The 27,880-nt window shown below is 40.3% G+C and overlaps 2 long non-coding RNA genes across 2 annotated transcripts in view; both read right to left on the bottom strand.

The window, feature by feature from the left end:
• The window catches only part of LOC141277496 (uncharacterized), a 141,669-nt gene extending 125,210 nt beyond the window's left edge, over nucleotides 1-16,459 (bottom strand). Inside the window, exons 1-2 of the long non-coding RNA XR_012328972.1 lie at nucleotides 9,998-16,459; nucleotides 8,280-8,389 (exon numbers count right to left, since the gene is read on the bottom strand). This is a non-coding gene — a long non-coding RNA (uncharacterized lncRNA). The remainder of the gene's footprint in view (nucleotides 1-8,279; nucleotides 8,390-9,997) is intronic.
• A 2,106-nt stretch (nucleotides 16,460-18,565) lies between these two features.
• On the bottom strand, nucleotides 18,566-27,429 carry LOC141277475 (uncharacterized). The gene is made up of 3 exons (XR_012328916.1): nucleotides 27,316-27,429; nucleotides 22,554-22,764; nucleotides 18,566-21,672 (listed from the first exon to the last, which is right to left on the bottom strand). It is a non-coding gene; the product is annotated as an uncharacterized lncRNA (long non-coding RNA).
• Between the last annotated feature and the right edge of the window lie 451 nt (nucleotides 27,430-27,880).

The following is a 27,880-nucleotide window of genomic DNA, read 5'->3' as shown; positions in this document are numbered from 1 at the left end:
TATGTAACAGGTTTAAAACAAAAAACGACCAAAACCAGCTAAAGACAATAAGGACCAAGTGGGAGGTCTCTAACGGTGCACCGAGCTGCACAAGCACGCTAGGTGAGAGGGCTGACTTATCAGTCCTAGAGGAAGATCCCCTCTCTCCGGCAGAGACTGAATTGCAACACGGAGCTCACAAAAGTCTAAAAATCAAACTGGAACATTCGATATGAAGAACAGAATGCAAGATCGGTTGTGCTATGCTTCCTGGGCATATCGGCCACAGACGACAGTCACTGTCATCACATGCAGGCTCGGAAGCCAGCCTGCTGGTGCGTCTTGTCCTTTCCTGCTCTCTGACCTGGGGGACCTGAACTAGCCCGTCAGTTCCTTGTTTTCCTCATCTGTAAATTGGGCACAACATTAGCACCTCCTTCCCAGGTTTATGTGAGGGTTTAGTGATTTAAACCATGGGTGCAACTTAAAACAATACCTAGGACATAGTAAACCTTCAAAACGATAGTACCTAATACTCCTCTTTCAGGAGAGGGGACAGAAATGTTGCATAGCACCATAAATTATACAAAATAATACAGGTTCATGTCAAAGAGGACCCTTGTTACCGTTTCATAAAGGATGAGGAGAGATCGTACCCTGCCAGACTGTACGTAAAGAAATCATTCTACTGATGAAGACTGAAAATTACCATTGCTAGTTCATGGCCTCACAAAGCTATCGAAAAGGACTTAGATTTTAGGAGGGTGCTCTGGTTAGGAGTGTTCATCTAAGATAACGTTACCCAGAGGTGCTTTATGTGTAGGAGTTCTTGGTGCTCTTTCCACATACATCCTGGGCACCCACCTTCCCCTGTGGACTGAGCCTAGAGTCTCCTGGAACCCTCTGCCCAGGGGCTTTTGCTGGCATGCCGCAGGAGTTGATGCCCCTGGAGCAGCCTCCAGAGATGATGCTTGGCAATCGGGGGATAAATAACCCAGCTTCCTTCCCTCTGAGGGAGAAGCAGGAAAGTGATTTCTACAGCACCTGCCGGAAGTCCTAAAACAGTAATCTGCTCCTTGACACACCCTTTGTTCACGTCATCCCGTTTCCTTCCTGAGATCGCCTCCCAAAAGTTGCCCTTTAATCCTTAACTCAGCATCTGTTTCTAGCAGAACCTCTAACTCCCCTCTACTAAAGAGCTCTAAGATCATACATAACAAGTTTTTTTAAGTGATTTGAAGAATGTCCTCTCAGGGCCAGGAAGAGAGATTATATGTCATTCAAAAGCTATCTTAAGCTATGTCATTCTCTTTCCAAATATATGACAATATGTTTTTACAAACATTCTAATGAGAATTTCTCTCTCCTATGAGATGTGACCCCCAGGAGAAAGGAAAAGGATGTATGGCTGGAATCCTGAGCCCTGAATTCTCTATGAGCTTCCCCCTGTTGTTCGGGGGCACAAAGAAGATATGGAGAAGAGACATTCCAAAAAATTATACTTTAAATTGTTTTAAGTCTTTGGCCTCAGATCCTGAGTGTTTGAACACTGGGCTCTTGTGAGTGTGCTGTACTGACTTCTGGAAGAAGGAAACCCTGTCCTTCTTTCTACTCTCATCTTTTTCTCAAGGGGGCAAGGCAAGGTTTTGAATCGTTCAGATTCCAGGGTTCTCATGGCAGCCACTTTTGCTGGGGATTCATCCTGACTCAGTGGGGTTCTGCTTTGGCACAAAATCCTAGCTTATACAAAGTACTATATTTCCTACGTTGCCACAATTGTGCATACAGGGCCTTTTGAGGAGGAAGCTTGGCTAACCACGGCAGAGAACGGGAGATCTGAGGATTCTTGGAGCACTGTCTTTTTTTTTAAGATTAAAAAAAGAAATTATTTATTTTATTTATTTATTTTTGGCTGCGTTAGGTCTTCGTTGCTGCACACAGGCTTTCTCTAGTCGCGGCTTCTCATTGCAGTGGCTTCTCTTGTTGTGGAGCACGGGCTCTAGGTGCACGGGTTTCAGTAGTCGTGGCTCGCGGGCTCTAGAGCGCAGGCTCAGTAGTTGTGGCACACAGACTTAGTTGCCCTGCGGCATGTGCTATCTTCCTGGACCAGGGCTCGAACCCGTGTCCCCTGCATCGGCAGGTGGATTCTCAACCACTGCGCCACCAGGGAAGCCCCTGGAGCCCTGTCTTAATGTGACTCTTGTATAAGATCACCCTCTCGTTTGCCGGAAACACAAGAGCCACGATGACTTCATTTGTATAGACTACACAGTAAGGGAGTCTAGGCTACAAATAGGCTTCACTTTCTCCTTCCTTTTTATCCACATCCAAACCTTGGCCACTAAGGGACCGCTCAGATCACAAGAGGCAAAGGAAAATAAACCTCACAAAAATTACACCAAGGGAAAGAGATATTTTATACTCTAAAATCCAGAGCGTAGCAGGTATCGGCTAGGATGGTCCCTCCCCAGGCATTTCTGGGTGGTACAGGGAAGATTTCTCAGAGAGCAGGCCTTGTCATGCATTCCACAGGTATTTATTGAGCACCTACTGAACACTAGGAATGTCACAGTGAAAAAATTACGAAGTCCCTGCTTTAACAGAACTTACCACACAGTTGTAGCAAAATAAAGAATCCAGAGAGAAATTCCTACTCCAGTGTGCTGTTTCAAATAGAAAAGATTATTTATAAGCGGAATCCACAATTATGAATGTACATTAAAGGATTTAACTCATTCACGTGGCAAAACGACATGAGGAAAGTCTGCTAGAGGCTTCTGCTTAAGTTCTTCTTATTCATCACACAGAGACAAGGAAAGTCACTCTTTTCCCCATAGAACCTGCACTGATACTTCCCAGATCCTTGATGTGAAATAGCTTTAGGAGGAACCCAGCACTCTGCAAAGCAGAGAGAAGGAACAAACAATCCGAGCCCTGGCACACATTTCTGCTTTGGGAGATCAAATGATTCTGAAGCCTGTATTCTTTATGGATTTCCTTTTATGTGAGATTCTAGAGTAGCTGCATTAGTGTTGGAGGGGTTTCTTTTTTTTTCCAAATACAAATATTTTCATGGACTTAGAAATTGCTATTAGGAAGAGTGGCAGTCAGAAACCCCAGGGAACTGGAAGGCATCTGCAATGGCTTATTTGGTCATCTGAGGTTGGAGGCAGTGTGGCACCTAGAAGGTATTAAGGTATGGAAATGTGTTTGTTCACGGCACGCAGTGGTAGACAGCTAAGCCAGATACCGTCTGCGTGTCCATCAAAGGCAAGGATGTGAGGGGCTGGCTTGCTGCTGCTGAGAAGTAGCACTGATGCTACGGTTGGATGCTATGGGCTGGATCTACGGGTTGGATAGCTGATTCTATGGACAATGAAAAGACTGAAGATTAAAGAAAGAAAATGATTAGCCAGTTTTTAAAATTCTTGACTCCAAGGATAGATGAAATCTCAGGGGCTTCCTAGGATTGCTAAATGAATCTCTCATCTTTTCATGAGCAGAACTGAAATAGCTGAAGAGCAAATGTGTTGTATATTTCTTCAGGTTGTGGATTTCCACACCAGTTGACTTTACAACCTTAGCAGAATCTTGTGAGACAGTTAGGGCCATGGCTGGTAATAATGGAACTCCCGGCATTGGAACTGGATAATCTAGTATGACTTAGAGGGGTAAAGGAACCAGAATCTAACTTCCTGCCTTGTGTAAAGACTCAGAATCTCATTACTTGAGAATCTCATATTCTGGGGGATATGTCTGTGCTTGCTTGAGCAAGGAGAGGAAACCTAATTTTCGATTGGGCTGAATTTCTTTATATGAGTGCCAGAATTCTGGATTCAGTGGAACTTCAACAGCTGGAAATAATGCTAACTGTTTCACTGAGTGACTAAAATAAGGTCTTGGGTGGCTCTTGCTAACTCAAACTGAGAGGGCAGAAAACTTTTGGGATAAGTGAGTAAAGAAATCCAAAGATATTGGGATGTTGGGGTAAATTGAACAGGTGTGGCTGGCTTCTCTCCTGCTCACTTTGAGCCAGGGAGGGCCCTGAAGACAGAGCGTTCATCAGAGCCTTCTGAAAGCAATGCCAGCAGGTCAGACATCTTTCCTGGCTGTCTGTAGGCTATAGAGCTGCTGGAGAAAGATGCTGAAATGGAAATGACTCCCTGATTTCAATGGATAGGGGAAGTTCCTGGGGTGACAGAGTCACAGGGTCATGCTTAATCACCAAGAGCAAGAGACATGTGGTTACTATCATAGGCATCAGGCACTGCATGGTGATCAGAGTGGCTCGATCTGGTCTGCAAGATCAGTGATGGTGGCTAGATAACTTGGGATCCCTAGGATAAAAACTGATGGCGAGCCCATTCGAGTCCTACTTGATTTGTACATCTGAGCAAGGACAGTTCAGGTAAACAAAGGTCTGTCTTGGACACAGGGATAATGGCAATCCTTCGCCTGATTCACAATCTCAGAGCCCTTTGACTGAAGGAGACGTCAGGAATACATAAGGAAATCTGTGCAATAGCAAACCAGTAATATTCTTTGAGTCTCCCTGTTAGCATTCCTTGAAGGACTCTACCATAAAATAAGAATAACCATAAAAACAAACAAATGGGGCTTCCCTGGTGGCGCAGTGGTTGAGAGTCTGCCTGCTAATGCAGGGGACACGGGTTCATGCCCCGATCTGGGAAGATCCCACATGCCGCGGAGCGGCTGGGCCCGTGAGCCATGGCCGCTGAGCCTGCGTGTCCGGAGCCTGTGCTCGGCAACGGGAGAGGCCACAACAGTGAGAGGTCCGCGTACCGCAAAAACAAACAAACAAACAAATGAACAAATGAATATAACAAAACAGAAACAGACTCATAGAGAAAACAAACTAATGGGGAGATGGCTTGGGGAAGGAGCAAGACAGGGAAAGGATGTGAAGAGGTACAAACCACTAGGTACAAAATAAGTTACAAGAATGTAATGTGCAGCGCAAGAAATATATCCAACATTTTATAATAACTTTAAATGGAGTATAATCTATAAAAACATCAAATTTTACTGTGTATACCTGAAACTAATATTGTAAATCAACTATGTTTCAAAAAAAAATTTTTTTTTTAAAGAGAATAACCATAAGAAGGGAAAGGGAGATACCCAGATCTTCACGATCAAATGTAGGTATTAGCCCATCTACCTGATTCCCTTCAGGCAAAGCCTCCTGCAGATCTCCCTGAAAACTGCTCTAGCAACATGTTTACAGCAACCCAGGCTGGTAGAGTGATGGCGGAGTGGACTCAGGCTACAGGTTCTAGACCCCAGACCCCTGATCACACCAGGATCCAAGGGGAGAAACCTGGACACCATGGATCTGCCTTGTTTTATTATCATAACTATAAGGCTTGAACACCAGCCTCTGATCATGCCAGGGGAAAGGCTGATACCTCTCTAATCCTAGAGCTTAAAAGTCCCAAAGCCCCAAATTTGGGGTACCTCTCCCAGCATCAGTCAGATGTTGGGACCCATAACATCCACCTGTGCTGTTCCAGAATTCTAAGGGCCACAGAAGATCACACGCTCACTACTGCTTTTATCTGTGTAAGTTTCTCCAGTGAATGCTGTCTCAGAAGACCTAGTAGGTAGAGCATTGGATCCTTCACACCTACTCATTTGACAGTGGTACCATCCAACAACTGCTCTTACCTGATTCCTGAGGCCAGTGAATATGAGTACAGTCTAGCGAGAGCAGAGCCCGTTAGGGTCAGGAGATAAGAGAATTTTGACCAGAGGACACGACCATGGTGATTTTCCCAACTACCAAATGCAAAATTAAGATACAGTGGATCCTCATTACCCACAGATGCTTATTTGAGAATTGCTACTCAATAAAATTTATTTGTAACCTCAGCACCAATACTGGCAGAGCTTGTGCCATCATTCATGGACATTAAGAACAGCAGGCATCATTAGTTACACAATTATACATATTCCCTGCTGAGGTCCATCAAGGAGATGCTCTATTTTCTTATTTCAATTCTCATATAGAGATGCCCAGAGGACGGAAACAGCAGCGGGCAGAGCTCTGCAAGAAGCTCCGGTTCTGGGGCTGGCTGAATGGGGTTTGAAACCCAACTCTGCAGCCTGCTGGTGAGCAGCCTCAGGCAAGTCACATAACACTTTTGAAGACTGTTTTCACTTCTGTAAAATCAAGAACAGAGCACTGACCAGGATAAACTGTTTTTAGGATTTAAAATACACACACACAACTTTAAATATATATATTTCCCCTAGGAGCAATGGCTCAGTATTCACGAATCCAGTGTTGGGGCAACTTTATAGTACATAACTGCCATGAATAACAAAAAACAGAATCAGCTGTAGATATTTCCAGCAACAGATGGAAACCACACTGGTTCCTTGAACTGTGATAATTCCTGCTATAAAGTTGGATGATAATACCATGTATTTCTTAGATTGTTAGGAAGTTAGATGAATTAACAGATGTAAATAAAGTTCTCAAAATAGTGTCTGGACAGAAGTAAAAGCGATACAAGATTTTGTTATTATTAATATCATTGGTAGGAATCGCTAAGTGGAAGCTTCTGGAGTTTTTCCTGCCCACAACAGAAATATGTCAAAGGCAATACCACAGCCCTGTTGGAATTACAAAAATTTGCAATGTCATTAAAGGCTTGAGAGATGTAGGAGTGAAGATTACATCACTTCCGTAGTTAGCTGTCCAGTTTGGCTAGTGAAAAAGACGGATTGATAACAGAGAATGACAATAGATTATCCAACGTTTAATCAAGTGGGGACTTGATCTTGCAAATTTGTACAGGATGTGGTCTCTTCATTGGAACAGATCAATACAGCCCTTCCTAACCACCCACTGATTTGACAAATGCTTTCTTCTCTATCTCCAAAAGCAGTAAATAGCAGAAATTCGTTTTCATGTGACAGAGACAGGCATCATCTTCGCTGTCTTGCCACAGGTTTATATCAACTTTCTAGTTCTGTGTCCCAAGTCATTCTGCAGGGACGAGTAGTTACCTCATCAATGCTCTGGACATCACCCTACTGACATAAATGCAGCTAGAAAACAGAGCAGGGTCCCTATTACTTTGGTAAGATGATGCACACGAGTGCCACAGCCTGGAAAATAAATGCCACAGAAGTACAGAGAGCTTCCACTTCCCTAAGATTTAGGAGTGTCCTATGGTCTAAAGTATCTGCTCTTCCAAAATGGAAAAAAAAAACAATGTGCAATCCTTTGGTTTAAAAAAATATATGTTATACATTAAATATCTGTGAGTTGTACTGACCCATATGCAGGGGCCCTGAACAATAGCCCGTTTGACCCAGAGAACAGGAATGCTCTCCCACTGGTGCAATATTTGGTCTTTACGGCCCAGTGGATCCTGTGGATGCTGAATAGACCCTGTGGTGAGAGAAAGAGCAGGGGCTCTGATGACTTGGGAGAAAAACCACGGCTTCTCTATAAGTAAATAGACCTTGACTTGCCTCTGAGCCCTGGCAGGCCGTGAAGCCGTGACTGTACGCTCTCGTGTGACTGTTAGACCTTGGAGGCTCAACATCAGGTCTGACTTACTGTATCACAAATTTTGGTATTCGTGGTGGCTGAGTTTTACACTTCGTAAATATGTGAACTTGGGCAAGTTTCCTTTTTGTTCTTTGGTTTCACATTAACCAGAGGTTAATGATAGTAAATACCTGGCAATATTTTGATGGGATTAAATGCATTAACACATGCAGACCACTTGTAAGTGTCTGGCACATAGTAACAGGGCTTCTTAAGTGTTAACCGTTATAGTTATTTTCCTCCTTTGAGGACACGGACCTGGAACCCGATAGATCCCAGAGGTGTAAGGTTGGGTCACTTGCTGCTCGTTACTCCTGCACACAAACCAACGTACTCTTCCTACTGGGGACCAAAGCATCATATAGGGGTTTCTAATTCGGTATGTAGCATGTATGCTGGGAGATGGGATCCCATCCTCAGAGTATTGCTCCTGAGCTGGTGCTTCGTTGTGGCTTCAGATGTTAATTGCAGAATGCTCATTCCCCCAGGTGTGGGCCAGAGCAGTAATCTTAGGTCTGGAATGTGCTGTTTCTATACCTCTCCATGGGTGACATCGCATTGGCTGTTCTCTGACCTTGACGGTCATTATGATCACTGTGAACCCTGCCCACCCCCCCAGATTCTGGTGTTTAAAAGCCAGTAACTAGCTTCTTTGCTTCAGGCCCAGCACCTCTCTTGCTATCAGAGAGGAAGGTTCTATGAAAGCTTCTCTTACCCTCAGTCCTGCTCTGCACACGACAGTCACCACTGACTCTTAGTGAAGCTGATGTCCTCTTAACCGGTTAATTTGTGAGCCTCTGAGTGCCCAGTATCCCCTGAGCCTTCCTGTGGAAGGAAAAAAAACCTGAATGATTTTCTGGCCTCACAAAAATATTACCACTCTAGCAGGCCCACTTCTCTGAGCCTTTTAATCAGTTCTCTACAATCTGCCGTAGCAATTCAGGAATTTCAGTTCTGTTCAACATGGATCACTGCTTTCTCCAGGCTGCTAGGGGCCATCTCTGCATCCTCCCCTGCGGTTCTTGGCAGGGTGTTAAGTCCCATATTACAAGAGAACGCTCCAGGTCAATAAACTCTCCCTGGTCATATCTTATTTCCCAGTCCCCTTGATCAGGAAACCTCCCACTGCAATCCCACAAGGACTCCCTGTCTCCTGCCATCCTACATGTCTGCTGGTCATGCTGACTAATTCCTGCGGTTCCTCTGTGGCCTTGGCCCTTTATTCCTCTAGCAGGTCTGATAAGTCCCCGTCTGGGTGATGCTGTGACTTAACCACGCGTATAGGCCTGGCAGCCACAGGAGGGGTAGGGGCATATCCTGAGAGAACCCCTGTGGGCTTGTGGTGGAGAGCGCTGCACTGTCCCCCTCCATGGGAGCAGGGCCCGTTCTTCACAGGAGGGGTTCACCTGTGCAGGCTCAGAGCATTCAAAAGAGTCTGGGTGCCCGAGCAGGGAGCTGAGCATATGTGGAAACTCTCTGTACTTTCTACTCAATTTTGCTGTGAACCTAAAAGTGCTCTGACAAATAAGGTGTAGGAATAATAATAACAAAAAAAATCCGGGGAATCAAAATCTCAAGAGGCATCTACCGAGATACCCTGATCTCAGGGCCCTGAGCTTGGTGTAACAGACCTGCTTCAGCTGAACCTTCAGCTGTCTTTGAAGATCAGTGACTACGGTCTAAATCCTTAGTTTTGTCTTAAGCTTTTCTCTCTTCTCCCGAGAGAGGAAACTGGCCTCTTTTAGGCTACCAAGGAGGCCCTCTGGCCTTCACATTTGATTTTCAATTATTTGTTCAATACTATTAGCTTTTCATCAGGAAGGACAGTGCCATGACTTAATGACAACCACTAAATCCACTGTCCTGTGCACTGCTTCCATCAGTCATGACATTTCCTTTGCAAGAAGAGGCTCCCAAGTCGCCACCAGCAACTTTCCAGCAGCTGGGGCTCCTCCTGGGTCACGGAGCGCTCGGGCTGGTGTCCTCAGTCCCAAATGGTGCCCCGTGAGCCAGTCCTGGGACCATGTCTTTGCTGCTGGCTTTCTTGAGCTACTCTGGGAGTCAGCTGCGTTCTCTGGGAAGCAGACATTGGCGTGGAGACAGGACTGCAGAGGATTTTTGTGAAGGAGAAAAGGAGGAAGCGGGATTGCGCAATTGGAGCGCTCAGGCCTCGATGCAAAAGAGGCAGATCGCACACAATGTCTGCCAGGCCGCGGGGCGCTCCAGCGCGAGGTCTGCGCGGTAGAGGCTCCGAGCTGGGCGGAAGGGGACAGGCCTTTGTGCCCCGGCCTTGCTGGGCACCCACCGTCCACAAGCCTTCCGGAAAGAGTGTTACCTTGGCTCAAAGGCAGTCGGCTGACCACACCCCCCAAACTGAATTCTGTATGGAGAAAGGATGTGAGCGACTCAGCTCTACTTCATTCACACTCTTACCACCAATTCAGGTACAGCAGTCCTTCCGTATCCGCAGTGTTCGCTTCCCGGTGTTTCCGCGCCGGGAAGTTTTAAGTCGCGCGCCATTCTGAGTACCGGGATGAAGTCTCGCGAGGTCAGCTGCCGGGGCCACGCGGGAACCACTCCTTTGCCCAGCGAACCCCGCCCCTAGTCACTCATTGGCCCTTGGGTTATCAGAGCCACGATCTCAATATCGCGGTACCTGCGTTCCAGGGACCCTTACCTTCCTGAGCAGTGACTTCCAGAATAAGAGGGGTGATGCTGGCAATTCGGAGATGCCTGAGAGAAGCCTGACAGTCCTTCCTTTAAGTAAAAGGTGAAAGTTCTCCACTTAATAAGGAAGGAAAGAAATCCTATGCTGAGGTTGCTGAGACCTACGATAAGAACGAACCTTCCATCCGTGAAAGTGTGAAGAAGGTAAGAGAAACTCGTGCTAGTTTTGCTGTCAAGCCTCAGACTTCAAATGTGTGTGTGTGGTAAGTGCATACTTCAGATGGAAGAGGCGTTCAGTTCACACAATAAGATATTTTTAGAGAGAGACCATATGCACAACATTTTATTATAGTATATTATTATAATTGTTCAATTTTACTATTATTGTTGTTAACCTCTTACTATGCCTAACTTATAAAGTAAACTTTATCATAGCTACGTGTGTATAGGAAGAGTCATATATAGTGTTTGGTACTCCTGCCGTTTTAGGCATCTGCTGAGGGGTCTTGGACGGTGTCCCCCACGGATAAAGGGGAACTACTGTAGTTAAATACAGTGATGAGGTTAATTTGCAGTTTTCATAATGGAACCAGGACATTTCCTCCTCAGCAGGAGAGTTTCCCAAGACGAGTGTCTTTAAAATAATAGTTCATTTTAGCATCAGTGTCTTCCTGAGGGACAGAGAACAATGTGAGTCCACATTACAATAAAACTTCAAAATTTTTTTCATTTAATGACATTTCTTTATTAAGTAACTAAGATCAAATTAGAGATCTAATCTGGAAGGTATTCAGAGTAACAATGAAAATTATTATGCTGCCTTTCACAGGTACTTTTAAAAGTACTTACATAAACATTCTCTCATTTGGTCCAGACAATAACCCTATCTATCAGGTGGGCAGAGCAGCATCAGAAATTGCCTTGGTCAAATTTTATTGTTATTCCATAACTTCTAAGAGATTTTCATGACACCAGAAAATTAAAAAAAAAAGATTACCAGATGACAGTATGTGCCCCTAGGTGCTCTAGAAGTGATCCAAGGACCACTAGTTTAAAAACTGAAATACCAGCATATTCTTAATAACCTTGCTCTTATTCACTTCAGTTTTTGTCATGACTTTAAGTTCATATGAATCTGATGAATTTAAAAGGTAAGTTATGTTATTTGTTTGCATTTGAATTTTAACGTTACTACCTGAAATACAAAACATTAGGAAATTTTATAACATCCACTAATTATAACACAAATTTAAAATTTCCGTGATCTACCCATCTTTATTTATGTGCATTTTTACATTCCTATAAATATTTATATATATAATTTTCTACTTTGCCTTTTTTCAAACTTAACCTCATTCCAAAGAATTTCCAAGATCCATAATTCTATATCATCATTACTATAATGTTAAATGACTGTCTAATATTATATCTAGTGTTTTAAAATGTTTTAAACATGGTTTGAATGGGTATTTTAAAAAGAAATCTCATGGGAGATAGACATTTGGGGATATATAAAGTGAAAAAGACATTTTAAAATAATATAAATGCCTTTTGATTTTTTTAGAAACTGGACCAAAACATGTTAAAAATAATTTATAACACTGTTCTTCCCTGTGAGACTTCTCATTGACCTTTCAGCCTGAATACAAAAATAGAAGACTTTATCATAGCTTTAGCCTGTAGGCCTATTTTTAAATATGCAACGTCATGACCTAAACTTAATAAAAATCCAACACAAAGAGATGAAAGTGGGAACCTTCTTTGCAGAAATTCCTTTGAGGCTATATCCTGCCTTAATTCTACAAGAAGAATTCCCACAGAAATCAATAGGAGATTAAAATAAATATCAATGGCAGGATACAGTCCAAATTATGAACGAAAAACTTTAAACTTGACAGGTTAATTGTTTTTCAGAAAGAGTGGAATTTGGAAGCAGTATTTTCATGAGGGAAAACCAACATTTCAGCTGTAGATAAATTAGTACACAGCATTTTGTATAGTAGGGGCTTATCTATGGGAGCTATGTCCACCCATTGTGTTATGACATTGGTTTCTGCCATTTTGAAGGGAAGTTTCCTCACCTGCATCCAGATTTTGCAATAGTTGGTCAAGTTTCTAATATGCTTTTATTTTAAGTAGGATAAACAATATACAAGGTGAAAGAAATTTATCTCAAACTCTCCTTGCTTAGTCACATTATTCAAAAATCGTTAAGAAATAAATTCTAATAATATTACACCTGAAAAACTCAAAGGTAAAATTGGGTGACCAATAACCTGATACCCTTTGGCTTCAAAATGTTACAACTAGTACAAATGTATACAAAGTGTTCAGGTTGCCAAATTTGTCATCTAGAACACTTGAATAGAGGTGTGTATAAAAATCAAGTTCGTTCATTATTCAACTTTGCCACTATGCCTTGCACAGCCTCTCTCAGTCACCTTTTTCCTTTTTTGAGAAGAAAGGATAACAATACTTTTCGGTGAAATGAGGATGAGATTCAAGAAAGAGCAACATAATGTACTACTGTTAGAGCACTAGCTATATAGGGCCACAATTAGACTGCAGAGTGGTTGGCATGTAGTATGTGACCAAGAAATATAAGTGGCTGAATCAGTAATATTCATTTCAGAGATGATATTCAATTCAATTAACATTTGATAAGTGCCTATTATATTCAAATTATGTGCAAGGGCTGTAAGAAATGTAATGATTCTAGCAATGCCCCTACACTGACGGGGACTATAATCTGATGGGCAGGTGAACTTGAATCAAGCCAACTATAATACCAAGTCATATGCGTTAGGAGCATAACTAGAGATTTAAATAACGTACTCTAGAGATATAAAGCAATAGCAATGATTTTCCACTGCAGATTAATTGGGGATTTAACTAGAAGATTGAAGAAGAACCCATGGAGGAGAGAATCTAAGAGGAAAAGATCAACTTCTCCAATAGTCAAGATTAAAATATCAGTGACAGTACTTCATGGTATGATTCATGTTTCCCCGGAAGTGAAAGAACAGACTTGTGCATGAATCTTCTGAGAACAGTGACAAGAATGGTGGGTTTGTTTAACAATTGAAAGGAAAGTACATATAAAGGACATCTTTTATGACATTAAATGGTTCTAGTATGAAGATAACAGAGAACAAAAATATGGAAGTTAAAATGAGATGTCTAGTCCACAGGGAATAAAGAGTACTTGGTTGAAATGGAAGAAGTTTTTGTTTGTTTGGATTTTTGTTTGTTTGTTTTGGTTTGGTTTGGTTTTTGTTTTCCCGTGAGACCCAAGATCTTGAACAGAAAAAAAAAAAGAAAGTAGAAAAAAAATTAAGTACTACTAGGAAAATGCTATTGCTCTGATTAACTTTAAAAGTTAAGCACAAATTTGTTATCAAGGAAGCTATTAAGGGAGGTCCAAAATAAATGGATATAGTTCCAAATTTGCCTTAGGTTGAAAATGGTCCAATCAAATTTTTTTCTCCATACTGTGTGGAATGAAAACCTCTATCTAAAGCATGTTAGTGTCACTACATTACTTTCTTTGAATACTAGTTTCAGCAAATATTTTAAGATGATCAAGGCGTGAAAATCTGTCTGAGATTAAAAGCCTGCTGTTAGCCTAAGGAATGTAAAAGTAATGAAATGTCAGGAAGAATTCCGTGTACGTGTTTGAGCTTGTAGAACAACTGTGTTCAAAGGAAATTAAAATGAGAAAAAAATTCTGTTTCAATATAGCCAATACATGAGTAAATTAGATAAACTCTTACAAATAAGTATACATTCTCTTTCTCTGATGATAAGAGCTAACGTTTCTTGAGCATTTACTATATTCCAGGTACTGTACTAATTACATTACCCATTTTCTCATTTAATTTTCACAGCAACCTGATGAGGCTAGAGGTAGAAACTATTTTTAATTCTCTTTCAGTAATGAGGAAACTGAAAAGTTGTCTGTGATCATACAGTTATTAAGCAGAAAGGCAAGGATGGACCCAGGACTCACTCTAAACCACCTTCTGATGTACTTGGAATCACCAGGTATATTTTTAAAAAATTTTGAAAAGAACTTAGAAGTAGATATAATTATATAGCCAGTTCCCATCAATGAATAAGCTTATCTCTGGCAATGAGTTGTTCTCAATGTTTGAAAAGATTTTGTTTATTTTGCTAGGGAAGTATAAAATCTGTTCTGTGTTATAGTAACCAAAAGAGTTTAAGACGTGTTAAGACTATAGTATTCAGGTGTGTTTCCTTTTCTATAGTCTCTTTAATGTTTAATGAGGAAATCTTTTGTCTGATTTTCCTTCTTTAAGAGGGGAATGTTCATCTCCTAAAACTATACATTTAACTATTGTTTTATTCCAGGTAACAATGGTTTTTGAAATTAAAAAAATATATATATATATATATATATAAGCACAGGTAAGCCACTCCAATAAAATGGAGTCTGTGTTTAAATACTATTATCATTTTTGTGGCATTATATTGAACTTATATTGCTAGAAATACAATCTTGTTTCATTAAGTAACTGCTTGTATGGTTTCTACAAGCCGTTCTTCCCCTACGTTGAGTGTGGTCCTGGGGAACTAGGTAAAAGTTGGGGGGTGGCTTGAGTTGCTGGAGGATTGGGGGCACAGAACAAAGGGAGATGGGGATCTGAGGGGAGAGAGAGTAAGCTGGAAGCTAGGAAATGTGGGAAAATTTAAGTCTATAAAATCAGCCAGTGCACACACAGGCGCTCAGGGAAAGTATCTTCAGAGCATTTCTGAGCCAATTTGCAAAGTTGAGCCTAAAAGATTCCCCCTGTGCACAAGATATGAGGTAAGTCTTCTTTTATAGCTTGGCAGCAGTAAATCCATATGCTGGGAAAGAGATCAATTTTAGACACTTAAAGTTATTAAAGTCTCATTTTCACAACAGAGTCTCGCAACGGTGGACTGTGCAGCTAATGGGATCATTTAACCAAGAAAGGAATTTATCCAAAAAATTCCTTATGGAATGATATTAGAAACTTTTTACTAAGGCAGCAAAACCAGAATTTATTAAATTGTACCATGGACATTCTACAAGCAAATCTAATACTAAAAGTATTAAAAGATTTTTTACAGCCATATCCATAGGGACCTTTATTCCTTGACCTCAGTTTGCCCCTAGAGTCATACAAATTAAGTGGTGAAAGCTGACAGAACGCTTGAATTACCTTAAAATGGCACATTATGAATTTAGTTCAGAAGGAGAGATGATAACCTAACATTTGCTTAAAGTAACATATTTACTAATTGCAAGCTTAACAGAAAAATTGTTTGTGATGATAAGACTATCTTAAGGAGATTACAGTTTCAGAAAATTTCCTTATGATGGAAAAATCCTCTGGTTTGAGATTTTGTACTTCGTGAATTATTATAGAATAAAACAAAATAGAATTTATGATCTAATAACCACAGCTCCCATATGTGGGGTGCCCACTGTATATCAGTGTTGTGTTTGTGCTTGACTTTGCATATATTATCTCATTTAATCATTGCATTAACCCTCCAGAGTAAGTGCTACTCTTTATTGTACAGATGAAAGTGAAGACACAAATTTTAAAAATGGCCTCAATGAGGTTATGTGATTTGCCAGACCTGGGATTAGAAGTCATGTGTGCCTGGCTCCAAAACTCCAGTTTTGAGCACAGGATAAATATGACTATTAATTATACCATTTCCTATGTTATTGGTTGTTACATAAACAAAGAAAATATATATTCCAAAGGGGCATCCTGTGGACACCTGAATCATATTTAGGTTGACTGTGATAAAAACATACAATCAAAAGGACATTTTGTATCATTACCTTTGAACATTTAAGACCAAATCATTTCCCTTACTAGAATTTTGACAGAAGTGTTGGTTTCCCTGGTGGGGATATAACCCTCTTCTTCCTTGTCAGATTCAAAACAAATTGAGGAATAAGATGAAGAGTAAAATATATGGAACATCAAACTGTTGCTTAAAAAAAAACTGATGGGGCTTCCCTGGTGGCTCAGTGGTTGAGAGTCCGTCTGCCGATGCGGGGGACACGGGTTCGTGCCCCGGTCCGGGAAGATCCCACATGCCGTGGAGCGGCTGGGCCCGTGAGCCATGGCCGCTGAGCCTGCGCGTCCGGAGCCTGTGCTCCGCAACGGGAGAGGCCACAGCAGTGAGAGGCCTGCGTAACGCAAAAAAAAAAAAAAAAAAAAAAAAAAAAGTGGAACATGTACTCGCTATTCTGTTTCCCATCCCAAATTATGTCCAACCATGCTTTCTGAGGTAACCTAGCCCTGGTTCTGCAATGAGATTTAATAACAATATTAAGAGACATAATAAAATATATAAGTGCTGCAATAATAAAATGGCAGAAAACTTCAGTAGAAGTCCTCGTCTGCACTCAAATTCTCAGGGGGAGCTCAAGGCCACACCTATTGATTCAGAAGTTAATGTTTAAAGTTTAATTTTCTTGACAATACGAGTTAAAAGTTAGAAATTAAAGTAATTCCCAATTTTTTCTTCTGCCCAATCTGTATTAGAGGTTTTTCTCAATGTATCTGAATATGTGAGAGTGGGGTTATTTCTTCAGGACTTCATACATTTTACTAATTTAACACAAGGTAGCAGATACATCTGTCTTTCTAGTGTCCGAAGAGTAACAGGACATGAGATTATAACCACACTGCCTCTGTATAAACCAACTTTAAGAAAGACAGACAATCCTCAGGCCTTAGAACAGTTTTCTCAGGTAAAATTCCTTTGAACTCATTACACGTTAGCCAAAACTGTGGTTAAAACTCAGTTATTTCTAAACGTAAGGCGGAGTATTAATTTATCTATTGCTGTGTGACAAATCACCCCCAAACTTAGCAACTTAAAACAACAAGCATGTATTATCTCACAGTTTCCGTGGTTTGGGAATCCAGGGGGAAGTTTTCTGGTTGGTTTTGGCCCAGAGTCTCCCATGAGGGTGAGTCCAGCTGTCGCCAGGGCTGTAGTCATCACTTCCAAACACTGAAGACTCATTTCCAGACTCACTCACATGGTAATAGGCAACCTACCACTTCTCACCAGCCGCTGGCCAGACACCCCAATTTCTTACAACTTGAGCCTCTCCGTAGGCTGCTTGAGTGCCCTCAGAACATGGCAGTCGGCTTCCCTTGGAGCCAGTGATCTGAGCGAGAGAGAAAGCGAGACAGTGACATAGCACTTTTGTTTATGGTCTAACTTCTGAGTCATACGCTGTGTCTTCTGTCTTATTGTGTTTCTCAGAAATGAGTCACTAAGTCCAGTAATACCCTCAGCAGAGAGTGTTACACAGGGTTAAATTACGAGGAGGCTGGAAGACTGGCTCCCCGCAAAAAAGGTGATGGAAAAAAACTCTCAATTTTTATCCTCACCAAGACGCCAGTGGTTGGTTGATAGGTGTTCACTAGAAACTCTGACTTGTTAATTTAAATTTAACAGGGGTCAGTCTCCAGCAAAGCGGTTTATACACCGTACCTACCATTTCTGGAGGAGAAATCTGCCCGTGCGTAGCTTCTTAACCTCCATTTCCTCGTTGAGCTCCGTGTTCTTGGCACTTTGGTCTGTATAGACAGTGAGCTCTGTCTGCTCATATAGCTGCCATATATCTTGCAGAAAGACATTTTTAATCCTGTGCCATGTGGCTAATGCCTCTGCCTTTTGTTCTGGAATGGCCTAAGCCTAAGAAGTTTGCTTTTTAGTGATGTTTTTCTTCTTGTGCCCATATTTATTTCAACCAGAAAAGCATTTGCAACATTTTTCTAAAATGAAACTACTGTGGATGCTTCTGAAGCCTGTGCCCCTTCGGCTCCGATGAGACTCAAGACCTCTGTCTTGTGCTCCTCAAGACACTGTCCTTCCTCTGCTTGTGAATTCCTTAAGCTTCTCAGGCAGATTCCCTCGTAACACTGTGAAGCCAGTGAAAGCCCCCGCTACAATAACTATATCGCTTTGAAAGCTGTCCTGTATTTCTTTGAGTCGTTTCCATTTGAACCTGTGGACAAGCCTCATAAATCCACAGTCCTTTCCTCGGCTGTGAATAGAGAACATGATTGGGGGCAGTTGATCCTTGGTCCCTTGCTGCTTATCAGAGCCTGGTGACAACAATTTAAAGATAGAACCTCAGAAAGACTCCCCAGCACACGAGACTCAGCTGCCCTGTAGCTCGAAAGCAGCTGTATCAGGTCTACAGATGTATAGAAAAACTCCAGTTCTCTCTAAACTTAACTCTTGCCTCAGCTGCCCTTGAGCCCTAAGACCTCTGCAGCCACAGGCCTCTGTTAGGGTTTTCGCTGTCGGCATATCACATGAGAGTGTACTTCTAGGTCAAGAAGCAACAGCTCTAGCCCTGAGCTGCCTGTGCCTGCCGAGGGCTTTCACTACCTCAAGCATCTTTGTCAGGGCCCTTCTAGACTTACCTCCATGGAAAGATGCCATCCTGGAGAGAAGCAGGCCGTAATCTGCGTCCATAGATCCAGATTGAAATACCATGTGCCCTAAGTCTTACAGGTGCCGGCCCACGCCACACAGCAGCTGAAACTTGGTCCGATATAAGTCGCTACAAGCAAAGTATTTGCTGTAAAACTTATGGTGAAGGCTCCAAACCACATGTTTTAGCCCCAATTAAAAGTCTTTCTATGCATTTATTTTCTTTTTCTACTCAGCTTTGCGCTTTCACCTCATTTCGCAATGTTTGCGGCCAATACACCAAATGTTGGTGTCTTTCAGGCTATCCCTCGAAACTGCAGGGCCCCCAGAAAGATAGGAGACCTGCCTGGAAAAAAAGCAGCTGTGATTGTGTTCTTTCTGCCCTGAGGCTGGTTCCCAAAGAGATAAATGGAAGAGAGCTGAGCGTGTCCGGTTTACCTTCCCAAATTACTGACTGCGTAAGTACCTCACTGAGGTGGTCAGAGTTAGTAAAGGGGCAGAAACCAGCTAGGAGCGGGTTACAGTGATTGAGCGTCCTCCAGAGGCAGAAAACGTCAGGACTGAGGAGGACGCTTTCTCTTGGAACAAAAAGATTGAGGGTCTCTCTTAGGCTTAGAGCAGAGGCTAAAGGAGAAAAAAGCCCGCGTCTTACCCTTGGAACATGTTGGGTGTTCTTGTAAAAGCGTACCTGTTGCTTTGTGACGCTCTAATCCCTCCGCTATGGGATTTGAGGAAGAGGTGGCCACATTCACCAGGAAGGAATCCATTCTGCCAGAAGAGGCCACCCTCTTCCTCGCAGACCCTTCCCGCTGCGCATCATAGTGATCTGGTGTCAGATGCCTTTTCCCCCTGAACCATCCTCCTTCAGTGTCAACAGTGATCCCCCGAATGCTGGACCCAACAGACCTTCCTCAGTTCTCTTGCAGCGTGATCTCTCTTTGATAGTTGAGACTATGCTTCTGGAAATGGTGTGTTTTATTTTTCAGTATCTCTTGTTCAGAACCTTCTTCTGCCTTGGCTTTCTTAACCCTGAATTCTCCAGCGTCTTTGGCCACATCTCCGAAAGCTCCTTCCCTTCCTCCTTCTCAGAGTCCTCGCGCTTTGTGCCTTCCTTAAAGGAAGTAATGCCACAGACATCTGCCCCGAGCTCTGGTGTCTTCTAACCGTGTGCTCTGCCGTGGCAACACACTCTTTGCCGTGGTTTCTCCAACAATCTCCGTGAGAGTGACTCAGAGCACATTAGCCTTAAGTTAAACTTCCATGTATTTTCAATATTCAAGGTAAATGTGTTCAACACTATATGTGTGTGTGTGTGTGTGTGTGTGTGTGTACATATGTATGTTTATTTATTTACATAATTTTTTTCCAGAAACCTGCTTTCCCTCATATGTTCTTTACCCCAGTCAATGGAATTCACATTTTTCAAGTCACGTAGGCCATAAACAGACATGGTCATCTCTCATTTCCGCATCTTCCTCATTTCCCATGCTTACCTAGGCAGGTGGGAGGGTATTTATCGTAGGGATTTGTCATGCTCCAGAATCAGTTAGACCTGGGTTCAGTCCCACCTCTCCCGTTTCCTAGCTATGTGATCTTGAGCAAGCTCCTTAACTTCTCTAGTCTTCAGTTCCTGAATCTGTAAAACAGGCATAAGAAACAGAACATGCCTCATGGGACTGTTAGGAAGATTTAATGAGACAAAAGTGTGTGGAACCCTTAATACAGTGATGGACACAGAGAAATCAGGCCATATATATTTCACTACTCTTAATGCGTGGGTTCTAACTCTGGACTGTCTTTCGATTGTGTGCCCTTTTCATATTTCCACTGCCACTGCCTTTGTTTATTTCCTTTTCTTTTCTCATGTGGATTATTGCATCTGACTGGCCTCCTTGTTTATAGTTTTTCACCCTTTAAATCCATCATTCATACACTCACAAGCTTTCTTTTGCTGAAGCCCAGACCTATTCATGCCACCCTCTGCTGCTTTAATGCTGCAGTGGCTCCCCGTGGTCCACAGGATAATGTCCAGTCCCTAGCACAGCATCCAGGCTCTCAGTAATGTGCTTACAACTTACTTTTCTCAGCACACACTTTAGGCTGCAGTCACACTGAACTCCACTGTTCCTGAGTGCACTTTCATAAGCCTATGACTTCTTTGCAAAAAAAAAAAAAAAATCCTGCAGCCCTAGCCTGAAATTCTCTGTGCTGTTCACCCTCCAGATATGAGCTAACATTCCTTTCCTTTCTGCTCTATTAGCAGATTTCCCTCTTATGGTCCTCCCCATTTTTAACCTCATCACAGTGGCTTGTATGTTCGTTTCTGCAAGAACGCTGTAAGCTCCTCCAGAGCAGGGACCATATCCAGTTCTTTGGACAGAGCTGTACCAGCGAGCATGAACACGGAAGATGATTAGAAAACACTAACGTAAATGAAGTTGTAACTCTAATGAACATCCTACGTTAGGATTTTATCATTGTGAATTCTGCTCCTTCGCCAGGTTAGTTTATGTTTTGATCACTATTTGCCTCTTTGCTCCTTCGATGGTTCTGAGGGAGGACACCCATGGCCTGTTCCTGGCAGCATGCCGTGCTAGCTTGCCTGTGAAGAACAAAGGGAAAGTGGGAGGCAGTATGTTCACAGTAGCATAATTAAGGTGTTAAAAATTAAATCTGAGATATAATTGCTAGTTATAGTAAGTAAACAAATCAATATAAGATTTTTTAATTAAAATGGCAAGAACAGTAGCAGCAAGATTCCAGATGGAAGGTGTTTCATGGAATTACTGTCAGTCTCTCACACCCTGAGAACCATCAATTCTAACTTTGCTTAGAATCAGGTACAGTTAAAAGAAATGCTGCTTTATTTAGTACCACATAATCAACAGATACCTTTCCAGTGTTCATGCAGTTTTATTTCGCAGTCTCATTTATTTCTTGGTTTTATTGAAGTTCCAGGCCAAATGTGAGCCCTGTGGAGTTAATGAACAAAAGCATCCTTTTCTGCCTCTATTAAAACTTGACTATCGGCTGTTTCACAGTGAATACAGCTCAGCTTCTTCAACGAGGTGCCAATATGCCCTGCACCACTTATAGAGAAATTAAGAAAGGCACCTCAGTGTCATGTAGCAGAACCACTCCAAGTCCCCGAATGCCTGCTAATACGGTCTTTTTATTTTCAAAATAAATGAAAACTCCATTCACTAGGCTGAAGCACAATTTGTCTGTTTAAGCCCCTGCTTTTAAACATTTATTACACCCTATAATTCCTCCTGTGATTCCAGTGTCCTAATTGTAAAACCTGCCTTCAAACATAAATGCTAGTAAACATAAGAAATTCTTCTTTGTCTCTCTTTTAAGTAAAATATTATTTTCTAAATATAAAATCCATATTCATTATAGTAAAACAAGAAAATACAAAAAAAGAGAGAAAAAAATTTTTTTTACCATCCAGATACAGCTAGCTACTCTTTGTACTGTAACATTTTAGATGTCTTCCTATGTATTTTACAATGTTTTGTATAGCTATGATCTGCTAGACAGAGTCTTGTAGAGTTATGTCCTTATTTTGTCATTTGACATTTAACACATTTCCCACATTAATAAAACTGTATATAAAATTTAATGGTCATATGAATATATCATCATTTATTAACCATTCTCTTATTAATGTGTATTTTAGTGTGTCTTAAGGTTTTAGTCATTATAAATAACGATGCTCTAAACAGTTTTGTGTCATAAAATTTTTCTTCATGGTTAAGATAGACAGAAAATTGACTGTATTTTCAGCCTACAGGTCTTCCCATTTCATAGGAACAGAAACCCAGTTCCTATGGGAAATTCATTTCATTACCTTATTGAAATCAGTGTCAGCCATGCAGTGAGATGCATGGGCATGGTCTTCAGAACACTACCTCATTCTCCTGGAAAGTGTGATTGGTTCAGAGAAAGGCATATGACGTGGGCCGGCATAATCAGAGATTTTTCCAGGACTTCTTGGTTGGGCTTTCACTCAGGCTGCTAACCTTGTAGGCAGCGTTGCTCATTGTTACGAGGGAATCTGCCTGAATGATAGAGAAAAAAGATAGAGCTTTGAACTATATCATTTAAGCCATATATAAAACATTTCCACCCAACAGCAGCAGAATAACACATTTTTTTCTCAAGTGCACTTACAACTTTCTTCAGGATGGGGCACATGTTAGATCACAAAACAAGTACTAACAAATTTAAGGTTGCAATCATATCAAGTATCTTCTCTAACCACAGTGGAATGAATCTAAAAATTAACAGAAAAGGAAAACTTGAAAAGTCACAAATATGTGGAAATTATACCACACTCTTGAACAACCAGTGGCTCAAAGAAGAATTGAAAAGGGAAATTAGAATATATCTTGAGACAAACAAACGAAAACACAACATACCAAAAATGGGATGCAACAGAAGCAGTACTGAAACGAAAGTTTATAGCACTATACACCTACATTGTAAAAAAGAAGAAGTGTCTCAAACAACAACCTAACTCTACACATTAAGGAACTAAAAAAAGAAGAGCAAACTAAACCCAAACTTAGCCAAGGGAAGGAAATGATAAAGATTAGAGCAGAAATAAATGAAATATAGAGTAGAAAAAAATGGGAAAAAAATAAATAGAACTAAAAGTTGATTTTTTAAAAAAGATAAAACTGACAAACCTTTTAAGGTTGTCAAAACTTTTAAAAGGTAAACAAAATTGACTAACCAAGAAAAGAAAAAAAGGACTTTTTTGAAATGAAAGAGGAGACATAACAACTGTTACCACACAAATACGAAGAATTATGAGACTACTATGAACAATTATATGCCAACCAATTAAATAATCTAGGAGAAATGAATAAATTCCTGGAAATATATAATTTTCTGAGACTGAATGATGAAGAAATAGGATATCTGAACAGAAATATAACTAGTAAGGAGACTGAATCAGTAATCAAAAACCTCCCAAAAAAGAAAAGCTCAGGACCAGCGGCTTCACCGTGAATTCCACCAAGCTTTTAAAGAATTTATGACAGTCCTTCTTAAACTCTTCCAAAAAAATTGAGGAGTGAGGAACACTTCCAAATGTATTTTATGAGGCAAGAATTATCATGATACCAAAGCCAGAAAAAGCCATTACGAGAAAAGAAAACTACAGGCCAGTATCCCTGATAAATATAGATGCAAAAATCTTCACCAGCACACTAGTGAATCTAATCAAATTCACAGGACATTAAAAGGGTCAGATACCATGACCAAGTGGGATTTGTCCCTGGGATGCAAGGATGGTTTAACATATGAAAATCAATCCATGTGATATTTACCACAGAGGGTAAAAATCACATGATCATCTCAATAGATGTAGAAGAAGCATTTACAAAATTCAACACCCTATGTGATTAAAAACACTGAACAAACTAGAAATAACATGACATTTCCTTATAATAAAGACCATATATGGGAAGTCCACAGTTAACATGCTTAATGGTGAAAAACTGAAAGCTTTTCCGGTAAGGTCAGGAATGAACTAAAGATGCTCATTCTCACCACTTCTGTTCATCATAGTACTAGAAATCCTAGCCAGAGCATCATGCAAGACAAAGAAATAAAAGACATCCAAATTGGAAAGGAAGAAGTACAATTGTCAGTTTGCATATGACATAATCTTACATGTAGAAAACCCTAAAGATTCCACAAAAAATTGTTAGAAATTCATTAAGTTGCAAGATATAAAATCATACAAAAATCAGTTGCATTTCTATACACTAACAACAATCTGAAAAGGGAATTAATAAAATAATCCCATTTACAGTAGCATCAAAAAGAATAAAATACTTAGGAATAAACTTAACCAAGGAGGCAAATGATTTATACACTGAAAAGTATAAGATATTAAAGAAAGCAATGAAAGAAGTTACAAATAAATAGAAAGGCATCCCATGTTCATGGATTGGAAGACTTAATATTGTTAAAATGTCCCTACTACCCAAAGCTATCTATAGATTCAATGTAGTCCCTATCAAAACTCCAATGGTGTTTTTTACAGAAATAGAAAATATAATCCTAAAATTCATCTGGAACCACAGAAGACCCTGAATAGCCAAAACAATCTTGAGAAAGAAGAACAAAGCAGGAATTCTCATGCTTCTGATTTCAAAGCATATTACAAAGCTAAAGTAATCAAAACATTATGGTCCTGGCATAAAGATAGGCGTATAGACCAATGGAATAGAATGGAAAGTCCAATAAACCTATATATACAGTCAACTGATCATTGACAGGGTTGCCAGGAATACACAATACAGCAAGGATAGTCTCTTCAACAAATGGTGTTGGGAAAACTGGATAGTCACATGCAAAAGAATGAAATTCGATCCTTATACCAGAGATATAAAAAAAATAAAGAAAAATGGAGTAAAGACTTAAGTTTAAGACAGAAACTGTAAAACTCCTAGAAAAAATATAGGGGAAAAACTTCTTAACATTAATCTTGACAATGATCTTGGATATGACACCAAAAGCACAGGTGGCAAAAGCAAAAATAGACAGGTGGGATAGCATCAAACTAAAAAACTTCTGTCCAGTAAGGGAAGCAAGCAGCAGAGTGAATAGGCAACCTATAGAATGGGAGAAAATGTTTGTGAACCATATATCTCATAAAGGGTTAATATCTAAAATATATAAGGAACTTCTTCAACTAAATAACAAAAAACAGAAACAAAAATAAAAATGGATAAATAACTTGAATAGACTTTTCTCCAAAGAAGACATACAAATGGTGAATGAAAATCTCAACCTCAATAAGCATCAAGTAAGTGCAAATCAAAACCACAATGAGGTATCACCTCACACCTATTAGGATGGTCATTATAAATAAGTGAATAATTTAAAAAAACAGAAAATAAGTTTTGGCAAAGATGTGGAGAAATTGGAACCTCTATACACTCTTGGTTGGAATGTAAAATGGTGCAGCTGCTGTAGAAAACATTATGAAAATTCCTCAAAAAATTAAAAATAGAACTACCCTATGATCCAGCAATCTCACTTCTAGGTATTTATCCAGAGGATTACAATCCAGGTATTGAAGAGATATTTGCATTTCCATGTTCCTTACAGCATTATTCACAATAGCCAAGAGATAGATATAACTTAAATGTCCATTGACAAATGAATAAATAACATGTATTATATAAGTACAATAGAATATTATTCCATCATAAAAAAAAAACAAATCCTGTCACATGCTACAACATGGATGGACCTCAAAGACATTGTGCTCAGTGAAATAAGCCAGTCATAGAACAAATGCTCTGTGATTCCACCTGTGTGATGTTTCTTCATACTCATCAAAGCAGAAAGTAGAATGGTGGTGGCCAGAGGCTGGGGGAGGGGAAAATAAAGTGTTGCTGCTCAGTGGGTGTAAAGCTTCAGTCACGCAAGGTGAGAAATCTCTAGAGATGTGCTGTACTACGCAATACTGCACTCTACACCTAATAATTTGTTAAGAGGGTAGATCTCATGTTTTATATATATATATTTTTTACACAATAAAAAATCAGATCTCAGCAGAATTACTGAGTCAAAGGTATGAATATTTTTGTTTCTTGATAAGGATCATGAAATTGCCTTCCAAAGTCTTGTATCAAATTATATTTCCATAGCATATATAATGGAGTCCCTTTTATTGCGTCCTTGTCGAAACTGGGTATTCTCATTTTTAAGTATTGGTTATATTTTATTGTGAAGAAATGATTTACTTGTTTATTTCTATTTCTTCTATGGCCTGTAAGTTTACTAATGCCTTTCTTCATATAGAATTGGTTGTGTTTAACATTTTTAGACGTTGCTTCTCTGGCATATAAATAGCTCACTATTGTTCTGTTTGTCAGTGGAGGGTGTGGGTAAAAGTGGAAGAATGTGGCTGGTAAAGAGGCAGTTAATTATGAAAACTCCTATTGTTTTAAACCTGAATGTAAGTTAAAAAATTCAGAAGCTCAGTCATTAGAATGCTTCCTTTCTAATTTCTTCTCCTTTCTACTAGTAGAGTAGATAAGCATTCTTGGAAACAGCATGTATTTGAAGTCTATGGTTGATTCTCTTAAATTTCCAGGAAGAGCAGCATTGTATAGAGCTGACCCATCACAGATGCATCATTCCAAGAAGGCTGGAAAGTACTAAACGGGTCCATAAGCCCGGAGATTCTGTTGTCTGTATTCCCAGTCAGCCTGTCCTTCAGAGGAGAGGTTTATGATCTGACGTTTGCCATAGCTACTTCAATGACTCCCTTGTATTTTGATAGGGGCTATCAAACTTCTTGTCTGTCTTACTCAACAGTACATTTCAAGTGTCCAGTGTAGTGCTTTACACAGAATTGGTGCTCAATAAAAATTTGTTAAATACAAATGGATTTTAAAAAGAGAATATCAACCGTGTTAGGATGGCAAGAGATTCTTCCTAAACCCTATCACTTTTGAGTAGTAAGGAAAAGGACTTAGAAACTTTTACCAAGACATTAGCAAATACTTTTCTAGAGTACAGAATTTTAGAGCTGCAAGGAACCTCAGGAAATATCTAGTCCAACTCCTTTTTTTTATACATACTGAGAGACATTTGTTAAAGGCAGAGACCAGCTTGGAGGCCAGCTTTCCTCTTTTAACCACTGTGCCTTTCCTTTGACGGAAAACCACTGTGCACACATATGGTCATCAACTCTTGAGTTTGATCCCTGGAAAAGAAATAATAATTTATCTAATTTTTTTCACCTGTCAGAACAGTGGTTAAGTTTACAAATGAGTAAACCTATTTTGTTTATAGCTTTTCCCTTTGAATTTTAATTTTGGTTTCAGTGAGCTGAAATTTCCTTTGACTAAAATTTTAAGTCAGAATTGATAATTACATTTTGCTGCGCAAATACATTATGTTTAGACTCTTCTAAGATTAAGCAGCCATAAAATGTACTGAACTTTCATGATACATTAGGTGATATTCCTGATCATTAGAAGGCATGTATTCATTCATAACACATTTACATACATTCATATCAAAACGTTTTCACCTAAATAATCTTCAATGAGTCCTACTATCCAAAGACTAAAATACAAGTCCCTTCTTAGTATTCATGATCCAAGACTTACCTTTTGCCTACTTTAAAATTTTCCATTTGTT

This window comes from Tursiops truncatus, chromosome 21 (genome assembly GCF_011762595.2).
Source record: "Tursiops truncatus isolate mTurTru1 chromosome 21, mTurTru1.mat.Y, whole genome shotgun sequence".
NCBI classification, from domain to species: domain Eukaryota; kingdom Metazoa; phylum Chordata; class Mammalia; order Artiodactyla; family Delphinidae; genus Tursiops; species Tursiops truncatus.
This window is presented reverse-complemented; position numbering and strand designations above follow the sequence as displayed.